Source organism: Sciurus vulgaris (assembly GCF_902686455.1).
Source record: "Sciurus vulgaris genome assembly, chromosome: 9".
NCBI classification, from domain to species: Eukaryota; Metazoa; Chordata; class Mammalia; order Rodentia; family Sciuridae; genus Sciurus; species Sciurus vulgaris.
Genome location: NC_136469.1, coordinates 33630146 through 33643696, shown reverse-complemented (window position 1 = coordinate 33643696; position 13551 = coordinate 33630146). Strand labels below are relative to the sequence as shown.

Here is a 13551-nt window from a genome sequence, read left to right as displayed (position 1 = left end):
CAGATATGTCAATTTTTAAACCCTACTGAAAAGAAAGTCTTAATACTATCCTCAAAATATTTGAAGCCATGAACTGAATGGAACATATTATGTGCTTCATAAGTATTAATTATTACCCATATTTTATATAAAATTATTGCAGCACCTTTATGATTACCATGTTCAGGACACAATAGACCTTTAGCCACATTTCTCCAAGTGTAGTGTGCAAACTCTAGAAGATGCCCTGAGACCTCTTGAGGATTTGCAGGGTCAAATCCATTTTCATAATAAAACTCTGATAATGTGTGCCTTCTTACCCTCATTCTCTCATTTAGTACAGTGAGGTTTTCAAGAGGCTATACGACATAATGACTTAATCATGCTAATGGAATTTATGTTTTTACAGAATCTTCTAAATTAGTACTTTTAGGGTATAAATGTAGTTTTGGGGAGATTAATGCAGTTTGTTCTCAGAACTTCTATTTTGCTCTTCCTTGTTACCACCATACTTGCTACAGCCTTTATAATCTCATTATTGTTTAACAAATTAATACTTTGAAATTCTGAGTTTTCTTGTACTCACATATAAAAAATGTGTTAACTGTAGTTTTGTGTTTTGCAGTAATATTAAGTTATCATAATTCTAACTTTTCAAGTTTTCATTTAAATTGCTGTAGTTTAGAACTTAGTAGTTACTTTAAAGAAAAATCTATTTCTGTCTTTCTTCTATTTAGAGTTTTTTGGCTGCAAAAGAGGAAACTGGAAAACATTCTCAAACCACAGCTATACCATCTACATCTTCCATAGTGAGCCTTATAGCTTCATGATACTTAAAATTTCTGAGATCAGTGATGAAATTAATTAGCATGACTTTTTGATACTGTATAATGAAGTGTGCCACAATATGGAAAATCTTTAAATTTCAGTGGACAAATATTTGCCAAATGACCATCAAGTTACAAGATCATGATGTAAAAAAATCATGCATGCATAAAGCATCTATTCAAAGAACCTGAAAGAACAATGAATAGAAATGGTTTTATACTGCATGCTGCAAGTTAACCCTTAAGAAATTATCAATTTGCAATTTTGGTGATATACGAAAGAATAGCTAACATTTTTTATACACTGTAATACCACTTCTTCCTTTTAAAATATGTATTAGTGTAGGACTGGATTTTCTCATGTATTTCCAACAAAAAACCTGGATTTATTTAATATTATAAAGATTACTTTATATTTCAAAGTATATTTCAAATGATTGGATTCTTTTACCAAATGCCTAGTTACTGCTTAGGAATTTTATGCTCTAAGTTTATATCTCATTAATAATTTGGGTAACTGTTTTCTATATCCACCAGTGCAGCCTGCTCATCAATATTAGACAAGATTCTTTCCACTTTAAAGTTTGTATTTTGCTCTGGACTTCATCATATCAGTTTCTTTTGGCCCTTCCCTTGATAATGACTCTACCTACTCTTCTCTTAAAATCTGTTATCAATCCATCCAACCATTCATTCATTCACATATTTCAAATGTACTTATTAAGCCCTATTGTTCCATTCTAAAAGGATGGGTTTCAAGAACAAAAGCAAAAACAAGCAAATAAAAACAAGTCAATCCTAGACTCTCTTGGAATATTTCAAGCAAGTGTTGGAGTAAAGAGAATAAAACCCAATGAATTCAGTTCAGTGTGATGTCATGACAGGTTCTGATGATAACACCAAAAATCTGCATCTAAATCCTCATGCTACATTGTTGATCACTTTCCCAAAAGTGTAGATACTTAAGTTGAATTTTATGGAGTAAGTAGGAAACAGCAGAATAGTGAAAACAAGAACAGGTATTTCAGGAGTAGAAAAATATGCACAAAAGACAAAGACATAAAAGCTAAAAGGAATTTGACTACATACTGCAACTAAGACAATGGCTGTAACGCAGCCATTTGAAAAAGAGACCTAGGGGCTGCAGTTCAGCAGCTGCTGTAGCTGTCAGATTACCAGCCTGAGTTATGAACACGGCATGATGGTGTGACTCACAAGCCACTTAAAGTGGTCCTAATACACAGCAAGCAGCCAAAATTATTGAGATCTTATTTCCTGACCGATGATCATTTATCAAGGACAGTTAAAGAATCATAGCCCAATATCACGTTGCTGCGTATAAAATAGACTGTGGCAACATGCAGCTATTAGTTTTCACTGTGCACTGAAATAGATCCAGTGTTACAATAAAAAGAACTAAACTGATTTTACTCTGATTTGATTTAGATAGATAATTAAGGCCATGACACGCTAATGAGAAAAAAGTCCTAATCATTCCCAGTTATGAAGAAAATTAATTGGCAGCAAATCTATGATGAAACATCTCTTTTCAGGACCCTTTCTGCTTTCTTTTGGCTTTCCTTTTCCTGCTTGGGCACCATATTATTGTATATGTATAGATCCTATTTGGGTCTACTTTCTTATCTATGCCCCACATGCTGGGACTTCCTCTCTTAACTTAAAAAGTCTATGAGGCAGGAAGATTGCAGGATCGAGATCAACTTTAGCAACTGAGCAAGGCCCTAAGTAACTTAGTGAAACAGTATCTCAAAATAAAAAATAAATAAATAAATAAACAAGGTTGGGAAGGTGATTTAGTGGTAAAATGTTCCTGGATTCAATCCCTAGTACCAAAAAAAATTTTAAATAAAAACAAAATTTAAAAAGTCTATATCTAAGTACAATGCTCTTGATTGAAGGCAGAAAGCAATGTAGTGAAAGAAACTTTTGTTATTGAGGAAACAATGTTGTACTTCTCTTCTGAATAAAAGCTATCCTGTGGAATCCAAGAGACACAACCCAGTAGACCAACCCAAAGGAACTCAGGCACAGGGCACGACTGGTGGGACAAGCTTTCTGTGGAAGGTGATCTGGTGATGCCCTTCACATGGGACCTTCTTGTTCTTGGCCACACCAGCTGTAGGTAGTGACCAGTTTAAGTCAAGTTGAATTCTTACCTTCAGGGAAGAGAAAAAAGGGTAGAAGAAAGGCAGCAACTTCATTTAGGACAATCTGCTCTCCAAGCAAAATATAAGCTCTTATTGAGGAAAACTACAACTCTCCTACACACTCCTGCTGAATATTTTAGCATGGGACTACATAACAAGAGCTTTAGAACCACTCTGAGCCAGCCGCCACAGAAAAGAACCAGAAATAGAAGCTTTTGGCATCTTAAATTATTATGTGGGGTAGAAGGTGGACAAGGGGGAATGTTAACTATAGTTAGTGATTGCAAATATTTTAAAACAGTAAAAAAATGGAATTTTTACCTTAAGAGTTTCCACTAGAAAGACAGTGTTTTGTAATCACATTTGCAACTGTATGGCTCCAATCCAGTGTGAGAATATCTTGACATCTGGAGTATTGACAATTTTACAGTGCTTATCCAATTCTTCTTCCTTGCTACATTTGCAACTTTCTAAATACTTTGCACAGTTATATTGATTAAGCTTTATACTCACAAATAAACTCTTAAAAGTTCTTATTATACTGATGGAATATTGAAATTACCTGTCCTATGTTTTGCTAATTTAGCAGAATAGTTCCCTTTATCCCTGGGGATAAATTCTAAGGTATTCTGTGGATGCCTGAAACTGCAGATAGTACCAAACCCAACATATACTATGGTTTTTTCCTATACATACATACCTATGATAAAGTTAAATTTATAAATTAGAGATTAAGAGATTAACAGCATATTAAGTGATTACTAATAATGAACTCAAACAGTTATAATGATATATTGCCATAAAAAGTATTTAGAGTTGTAAGTTGTTCATCTCTGGAATTTTCCATTTAATATTTTCAGACTGCAGTTGACTGCATGGAGCTGAAACCACAGAAAACAAAACCATGAATAAGGGGGATTATTATAATAAAAAGCACATACAATTTAACTACTTACAGCACATATGAAGCTGCAAAAATGATTGACAATTGAGCTAAACAAACAATTGCACTGAATGAGTATGTATAAACATATATGTATAAAGAAACTAATAAAATAATATTTTCTAGTAAAAACACATAAAATCAAAGTCTTAGAGTTTCATAACTTCAAGGATGACTACTCTGTTCCACATAGATTCAATATAGATTGAATGTTTGTGTTTCCTGGCAAGTTTACAGTTTGTAAACTAAACCCAGTGTGACAGTGTTTGGAGGTGGGACCTTTGGAAGGTAACCAGGTCATGAGGATAGAGCCTTCATGAATGGAATTATTGCCCTTATGAAAAGAACCCTGGAGAAATCCTTTTCCTTTCCACCTTACAAAGATGATGGCCATCTGTCCATCTATGCATAAGTAAGCTCTCACTAGACATCTGATCTGCCAGGTTCTTGATCCTGGCCTTCCCAGCATCCAGAATTACAAGAAAGAAATCTCTTTTGTTTATTAGCTATCCAGTATATGGTAATTTGTTAGTTACAGCAATCTGAATGAACTAAGACACAGGATAAGGATGCCAAATAGTTTTCTAGTTATGTCTCCAAATGCATATCGAACTTTAGTTTGAACTGATTTATAAAGATCTGATTAAAAGTAATGCATATGTCATATATCAGTTCCCCCAAATTAAAAAAAAGCATAATATGGTTCCACATTATCTAATATAAAAGACTCACTCAACATTCTTATCTTCTTGTAATATAACTCCTTTTATCTTAAATATGTTGTACAAATATTCCCCAATGTAATCTCATTGCTCCAAGAAGGTCCATATCATAGTACACATTTTAATTGAGTGCTTCCTGAGAGACAACAAACATTTCTTTTAGGTGTCTTTGCATAGAATAGGGAATTAAACCAAAATGGTACCTCTTCCCATATGGCATCTGTCTGGTGGTAAAAACAGATGATTCAGCATGCATTTATAATAAAGTATAACAAAACAGTAGGGGAAGTATAAGAGGTTGCATGAAAAGCATTCAAGGTAGACCTGGAAATTCAGAGAGTTTCTGAGGCATAGAGCTGAGTTAGCCATCTAATGGATGGGTAGGGGTGGGTCTCCCACAGACTGCGCAAGAAGAAAAAGCTAGAAAAAGAGGAGGGGAATGCTTCCACCTGGTGTGGTGGTGAACACCTGTAGTTCTAGCTACTCCAGAGAGAGGCTTAGGCAAGAGGATATAGCTTGAGCCCAAGAACCTGGGCAAAAAAGTGAGATCCCATCTTGGAAAAAGAAAAGAGTATTCAAAGGGCTGAATTGGAAAGACTTGGTGTTACTTTTTCTGTCTCCATACTTTGGTTACACACACAGGCACACACATACACACCACGCCTCTGTTCCCTGTAAAACCTCCTATTCTTTCTTCTGCTTGGAGTATTCTCCTCCTATTCTCTATAATTTAAATTGTAAGGGTCCTATTCTGGGCTTGTTGTAAAATCTCAACTATGCCCTAAATCTTCTCTGGAATATTTTCATCCATATTTCCATCCTGAAGGATCACTTCCCTTCTGAATTCCTTAGAACCTATTACAACTGTCCTGGACATGTCAAGCTCATTGTTAGGTGTTGACAACATAATCCTGAGACCAGGTCTTGCTTTTGTTTCCTGCCACACACAGAGACTGTGTCATAAAGGTAGCTTGTATCTCTCCCAGTGGAAATCACAATCCATAATAAACTTTATTGAGAGAAGTACTGAAGAGTGGCACATTGTCTAAGAGGAGAATCATCAACTATGAAACATAAAACAAGCAAGAGTTTTTAAAAATTACAAAAACAATCAAACAAAAGTCCTTTAAATTCTGTTCTGATTGACAAAGTAGTAATGATAGCATTTTTATTAGATACAGAAAAGGTGTATTTGGATGAATACTTCATTTGGGGAATGAAGAAATTCAATTCGTAGTACATGATCAGATAGGCTGTCCTACTGTATTCTCATTTTGTTTCATCTCAAGAAAATATTCATGTTGATTAAAAACAGAACAAATATTAAAACAAAGGCAAGTTATCATGTTATAGACATGATATTAAACATTTGAATTGATTTTCAATCCATCAGTGTGGATAAATTACACTACAAATCACTGAAAGCATTTGTGGATAAAATGAGGGAATTATTAAAATCATCTTTAAAATTATGAAGAAGAGAAGGATTGTCAGAGAAGGAGGAATCTAGCCAGAGCCTCAATTTTCAAAACATAGAAGGTGGATTCCACCAACTCAAGCCCAGTGATGTTGACATTAATTTCAGGCACTATTTTAATAAGATTCTTAAAATATAGTATGTGAGTGTTCAAAATGTGAAGTGCTGCAGGGCATGGTGATTCACACCTATAATTCCAGCAACTCAGGAGGCTGAGGCAGGAGGATCACAGGTTCAAGACCAGCCTCAACAAGTTACCAAAGCCCTAAGCAACTTAGAGAGACCCTGTCTCAAAACAAAAATAAAAAATAAAAAGGACTGGGGATATTGCTCAGTAATTAAGCACCCTTGGGTTCAATCACAGGTACCAAACAAAGAAAAAAAAAAAAAAAAAAAAAGTGAAGTGCTGTTACCCACAAGTCACTGGAGAGCACAGGGACATGTCATTATAACTTAGTGTTACCTCTTCTGTCTTCAATAAGGTAACTTAATATCTATTGTGCAGAAAGTGGAAACATTGCAGTAAGGAATCTCACCAGGTCTGTCACAGTATACTCTTCGGCCACACAAAGGAATGTAATCTCCAAGAAAAGAATTATTTAACTATGCAACTGGTTGAACAGTCTTATAAAGAGGACTAATTCATGGGCTAACCAAAGCAGGAAGAAGGTGTTTAAGATCATGCCAAATGTCTTTCCAGTTCAGCATTTTACACAGTTACTTGGATGAAAGCATTAATTATCTACTGATGTGTTAATGCCTCTAAATTAGGGAAATGGGTCATCTGCATTATGGAATCAAAATTCAAAAAGATCTTGACCTTCTGGAATAATAGGTTATCTAAAGGTTACATTTAATTGCAGGAAGTATGATTTTTAAGTCCAAAATGAAGTAGTCAAATGTAAAATCAGGGAGAAATGTATTTTCAGAAGAATGCAGACAAAGATGTGTAATTAAACACTGCAGTATGAATGCAGAGAGAGACAAAGACAGGGCAGGGAGGAGGTATAAGAAAAGAGGGGGGAAAGTCAGATTAGATTAGATCTTAGGTTGATTTACTATGCACTATCCAGAGGAGATAATCTAATATATCCAATGATATCAGGAAAATTCTCTCTTCAGCTCTGGGAATCACACTTTAAGAAAAATTGAAATACATTCAAAGGAGAAAATCTGTGCTGATAATGAGATTCTTTCAACCCAAGTGTAAGAATGGGTTGAAAGAACTGAATACTCTCTGAGCCTTGCTATATGTAAAAGACTTTTGCATAAGTATTCCACGTAGTTAAAGTAGGATATGAATATTATGGAGACAAATATTATAATTTAATTTAGGAATACTCAGAACTGGCCAAATAAATGCCCCACTATATTCAACATAACTGTTGACAAATAATTTGTCCAAATTGACCTTAACAGTCTCTGTGAATTAGGGAATATGGTTATCTGCTAATAATGAAATTTGAGGATGACTGAAATGAACTAGAAAGTCTGTAAAAATCCAGAATATGCACTATGGACATTTGATGCAGAATTAACCAAGAAAGAATAAAATAACTTCATAGCACTGTTACTCTTCCCTTAAACTGAAGTTGGAGTGAATTAGTTTGTAGTTGACCAAAAGATGTAGTCACGTACTTTGTCCAGCTAAATCCACAGCAAGGAAGGCAAGGCAGACATTAAATTGAAGCTGAGATTCAGAAGGCAGGTTCTGACAGGTTTACTAGCAAGAGATTTGAAGATTGGAGCAGAGTTAAAATTGTTATCCCAGATGCATGTAATAATGAAAGGAAAACATTAGAAAAATAAAGGTCTCCAGGAAGCAAAAATGAGAGGTAGGTGAGAGGTGGTGACAAGTAGGGAAAATTTTTGAAAGGATAAGAGGTTGTGGTCAGAACTCAGGTTTTTCAGTTGGGACAATTCTAAATGATGGGAAGGCCCAATGATGGGAGGATGCCAGAAGGTCCCCAAAGGGAAGCAGAGCAAGTGAAGATCAAACTCAAAGGAGTCAAAGTCAAATGCCTAGAAGCTGAACAGAGCCCTGAAAATACTGGCAGATCAATGTAGAAAGAAAAACTTTGGTTATTTTAGATCTCCAGGAAGGTGGAAAGTTTGAAAGGCCAATACACACTGGCAAAGGGGTGAAGGTAAAATAGTGAAGGGTATAAATTTTAAAAGGAAAAAGAGTAATTAGAGGGTGGTGACAAAATGCCAATGGGTTTACAAGCAGTTAACAGACTGCAAAGTAAATAGGAAGGGTCTCTGCATGATCAAGGCAGGTCATAATAGTCTGTGTGAGCTCCTCGCAAAACAAATGCTGTGCTTTATACTGTATTCCCGAACAAAATAACCTGTAGCATGAAGGCACAAAAACCCTTACTTGAATAAAGAGAGTGACCAAATTCAGCTCATGAGACACCTGGTATGGAAGTCTTCCAGCACTGTGAATCCAAGGATAGTCATACTGAGGGAAATTTGAGTTTGGCAGGAAATGAAGACTTTTTTAAAAGGTACTTTCAATAATGTGGTATAACAAAAGAGGATATGAAGATAGGTTGGATCTAGAAAAAAAAATTTCCAGCCTTATAAGTAGTGAGTTGGCCTGACTTCCCTTCCCCAGGGTGTTCCCTCCTAACACCATTGTCTTGTGTCGACTTCCTGCTAATTCTTACTATGTGAGCAGAGGAGTTGGTATGTGAATTAATTAATTTGAGTTGGCTTCAATTTTACAAAAGGGAGGGTTTTTGTTAATAAAAGATTATTAATGGCCAGAAGGCATGCCAGGTAAGAGAAGTCATAACTACAAGCAGTGAGAGTCAGTGAGAGTCGCATTTTTGTGGTAAGGGAAACCATGCCCCAAGAGCCACTCAAGTTTGAAAAGTAGTATTCTTCTCCACTGTGGGCTGAGGAAAAACCCAAATAATTCTTCACTTCTATAAGCTCCTTCCCCTAGGTATAGGAGGAGGAAACCTGCTAACCTGGACTCAAGCAAGAGGGAAAAAAGTATGAAATAGGTGCAATAGTTCCAAATTGTTTTGAAAGAAAATAGAAGAATCGTATCTGACTCAGGATGACCAAAAAATGACACCAGCCATGAGTTTAAAAAGAAATAGTCGATAGGCATATAAATGGGTTTAATAAAAGAACTAAAGATAGCCAAATCTCTTTATATATCAAGTCAATATGGAGACACTCAAAGAAACTGTTACAGGGCACTTGACACAGAAGAAATCCAGAGATCTAGAAACAAAAACTATTGCAATTACCGATGCTTTAGAAGGGAAAGTGTTTGTTTCTACTAAGACGCAGGAAAGTAATAAATAGGCATGTTTAAGGAAAGTTGCTTGGATAAATATTTCTAATTGAGTGGGATAAAAACAGTGCCACAAATTGAATATCTTAGCAAATAAAAGCCAAGCCACTTCCTAGTAAAGCTGACATGTAGAAAGTTGTTCTGAATCATATTTTTTCCCCATTGATAACATACATTTCAGCTTGTTTTGCTAAACACTGCTTCTTCCCATTTCCTCTTAACTTGCAGAGATTAATTCTTAGGCCTATTTTGATATTTATGTACTTCTGAAGAAATATGAATCTGGGATTTTTTGGGTTACATGTCATGCTACCTTACACCAACCTGTAAAAAGGAAAGCATATTCTACTCTTGCACACAGTCATTAATTGTTAAAAAATATAAATACAATAAATTGATTGTTCTTGCATGATTTTTTGATAAAATTTGAAATTTTATAATATCTTAATGTGTCAAGAAGTGTGTTAGCTGAACATTTAGATGTTTTGATTTTTGTTTGAAAAATCTGACAAAATTATTAAAAGTTAGTACAGAAAATATTATTGATGTATTAGTCCTAAAATTTAATTGTGATGTTATCACTTAATTTTATACTGAAATATATTAATTAGAAAAGTTTTTCAAAATGTCTTAAAATCATCTAATAAGCATGGTTATGAGATAAAAGTATACAGCATTGTGAAGTTTCCACACTTCTTTGTGGGTGTGTCTGTTGCCAGAGAGAAAGAAAATAGTTTGTCTCATTCCTTATCCTCAAATGACAGAAAACTCTCTCAGATATGTTATTTTATACCTGAACATCGAGAAAGAAGACCTTTACAGGGTTGTTTATTTTTCTTGCACTATGAAGCACCATATCAAATCTAGGACTTCAAGCAGAGAAAATCATTTTTATTTTCCATATGTACTAGAAAGATCCTACAGTACAAGAAGGAACAAAAGATGCCCATTTCCTCATTACAAATTCCTACTTAATAAAATTTACAAGAAATAAGTTTGCTGATGTATTTTAAAACTTACAACTGAGTCTATATTATGTGAAACATTTACTCCTTCCTACTAGTCTATGTCCGAAATCTTTATGTAGAGTCTGTTGTTTTGACAAGAAACAGCATGGCCTGCTTGGTTGAACTTCATGCTTCTTATTTTTATAATGGGTCACAGTTCCTTTTGGGTATCAGTGCTATCTTCCTAAAAATACAGCAACTCAAATGTTTGTGAACAATTTCCAGTATTCCACGATCCCTTAAAATAGACCTATAGACCCAGATGTTTAATAACTGAACAAAGAAAAGAACCTACTCAACCTTCACTGAGGAAGTACTCCAGCTTAGATGACTTTTGGACAAATTAAGCTTTGCTTTGGAACTGCAACATTGCTAGGGTTCCTATTATGATTTCTACCACTGTTCATAATAAAGTGATCACTCCCAAAAAACACATGTATATATATATATATATGTATATATATATATACATATATATATCCATTTTAGAAAAAGCAACACATTATTTTTACATTATGAACCAAGATATAAAAATCACTATCATCAAATGCTCCATCACGTGTATGTGTGTAAGGGAGATGTTAACCATATTTATACCAGGACCAGTTCTAATGAGTAGATAGACATTTAATGAAATCACCATTGGAGGATTGATCCTTTAAAAAAAAATCACTAATGATATGCTATAAATGAAGTTCAGGAGAAAAACAAAATCTTTCCTCTTTAAAATTTTAATATCATAAGAACCAAGATACCTTCAACGAGTCACCTCATCATAAATGAGTTGTACAATATTCTGGTTTACTTTAGAAGATGTAAACTATTTATCAAAGGCAAAAATAAAGGAACATGTGAAAACCAGTGAGCGCAGGAAAGATGCATGAAATCCATACTCTGAAATCACATGACCACATTACAAGCCAGACCCTTCACACAAATGTCACAGCAGACCTGGTTCAGGCTTCTCACACAGAGGCAAATCGATGATGACCCCTACCCAACGTTTTCCAAAGTGCCACCGTTGTGCCACCGTTGTAATAAAAACAGAAATAAGACTGCTAAGCAGTAACACACACACACACACACACACACACACACACACACACACTCACACACTGGTGGAGCCCTTGAGCAACCCGCTGGAAGTTTGCTGGCTGCTTTCTGGAGGCAATACGATGACAACGGCATGCAGCTCAGGAGCAAGGCGAACCGCTTACCCACCCTGCAGCCTGCAGGCTGGAGGAAAGCCCAAGCGCGGCCCGCAGTCCCGGATGGCTCTAAGGTCCAGAAGAAGCCCCTCTGCTGCCAGGGATCGCCCGCGGGTGAGCGGGAGGCTGGGGAGTTCCGCGGCTCGCAAGGGCTCTGCTGCCCCGGCGCCCGGGCTGTGGGAGACCAGCTGCCTGGCGCGCTCCGCACGTTCTCACGGCCCGGCCCCGCCAGCGCAGCCGCCGGCGCGGCCACGCGCCCACCCGGTCACTGCTCCTCCCTCGGGCGCCGCGGGTCCCCGGGGCCCTGAGCCGGACACCCGGGCGTCGTCTCCTTTGCTTCCTCGCTCCTCCCCAGCGTGGGAACTGGGCCCCGGCTCCCTGGGGCTGGGCAGCTGGGAGCGCAAGGAAATCTTCCCAGGAAGGGAAGAAGGAAGAGCCCAGGCCAGGGGCCCAGGAGACCCGCCGCCTCTCTGCGGAGCCTCGACCCGCGTGGCTACGTCGCGACCACTTACTTAGTGCTTTCCCAGACCTCCGGACTGCGTTGCCAGATCTCCTTTAGCTCCAGGGTACGCCTTGCAAATCTGCACTGTGAACGGAGAAAGAGAGCGTCGGAGGCGGGAGGCAGTGGGTGCCAGAGGGGTCCCTGCAATGGCACCTGTCGGTCCCCGCGCGAGTGCACGCACTGCACATACAGCCGAGGCGCTCACGCTTGGACTCACTTCTGCAACCTGCTCAACAGGCTAGGCGGGACGCGACGTGCCTAGGAGACACGATTGTTCACGTTACTCTAAAACAATCCGCTCCAGCCTTTGCTTCTTCCTAAGTCGCTATCTCTCTTTGATGACCCCAAAGGATCCCTAGCGGTTCCTTTCCCTACAACATTCGACTTCTTTTGAGACCTTGCCCCGCCTCCTCTCCTTCTCTGCACCATAGAACTGCAAAAGAAAAAGTGGGGGCCAAAACCCACCATGGTGAAGTCTCGCAGAGCTTGGGTCACTCAGTTGCAGACAGCACACACTCCCTCGCAGGTGTCCTTTGCCAGGAGTTCCTCCCCAGGCTGTTCGCTGGTTTTTGCCTCAGGATCTAGTTCAGGAAGCGGGTAGAAAAACTCTGCATAGGAACCTGATGGTGGTTTGACTCTGCGCTGAGTCCCACCCACTATTCTCAGACTAGGTCAGGGGAACTGAGTCCTGGTCTCTGCAGTCAGCCGCCCAATCGTCAGCCTAGAAATTACTCTGGGGAGACTGACACCAAAGGGAAGGAGACAGAGGAAGAGAAAGGAAAAAGAGGGAGGGAACTCGAGGAACATTTGGCACGCTTAAAAACAAAAACAAAAACATTTTCTCCACCATGCACTGGCTGGGAAATACTGGAGTTTTCCATAATTAAAAACTCCAGCATTTCTGCTGGGAAGTTGATATATGCTTGGATGGTTTCCTTGTCCTGGTTTTCAAGTTTGAAGCCAACGTACTTCTTTGTGAATGTGAGTCTATGGTTGCAGAAAATTTGTATCTTTTGAGAAATTTTGTCTTCTTTTGAGAAGGTCCTGCTTCTGCTGGGTTCAGGACAATTAGTTCTATTTGTGTGTGTGTGTGTGTGTGTGTGTGTGTGTGTGTGTTTAATGTATTTAAGAATACATGTATTTAAGTGTATTTTGTTGTTGATGTTTTTATGAGTTGCCTTTCTGATTAAAAAAAAAAAAAAAATCCAGTGGTGCTGTTCATTATGCAGTCAGAGTTGATCCTGGATCCTGATCTCTTTGGGATCCATTTCAAGCCTAGGAATTCTGAGACAGATTGTTCATGGTTATCTCCTCCTCTGTGGACTTTCCAAGTCCATCATTTAGTTTGGTCCCAGTTTAGGCTCTTGGCATTTGTACAATATTCTCTTAGCGCTGTTTACTATAC

The 13551-nt window shown here is 37.8% G+C and overlaps 1 protein-coding gene across 3 annotated transcripts in view; it reads right to left on the bottom strand.

The window, feature by feature from the left end:
* Nucleotides 1-13218, bottom strand: part of GUCY1A1 (guanylate cyclase 1 soluble subunit alpha 1) — a 55314-nt gene extending 42096 nt beyond the window's left edge. Inside the window, exons 1-2 of one of the 3 annotated variants that reach the window (XM_079152923.1) lie at nucleotides 12612-13218; nucleotides 12157-12230 (exon numbers count right to left, since the gene is read on the bottom strand). The gene's annotated coding sequence lies outside the window, so the exon portion shown is untranslated. Of the gene's footprint in view, nucleotides 1-12156; nucleotides 12231-12363; nucleotides 12565-12611 lie in introns of those variants that run through there. The other 2 variants (XM_079152924.1, XM_079152925.1) reach the window with 2 other exon arrangements.
* Nucleotides 13219-13551: the final 333 nt, after the last annotated feature.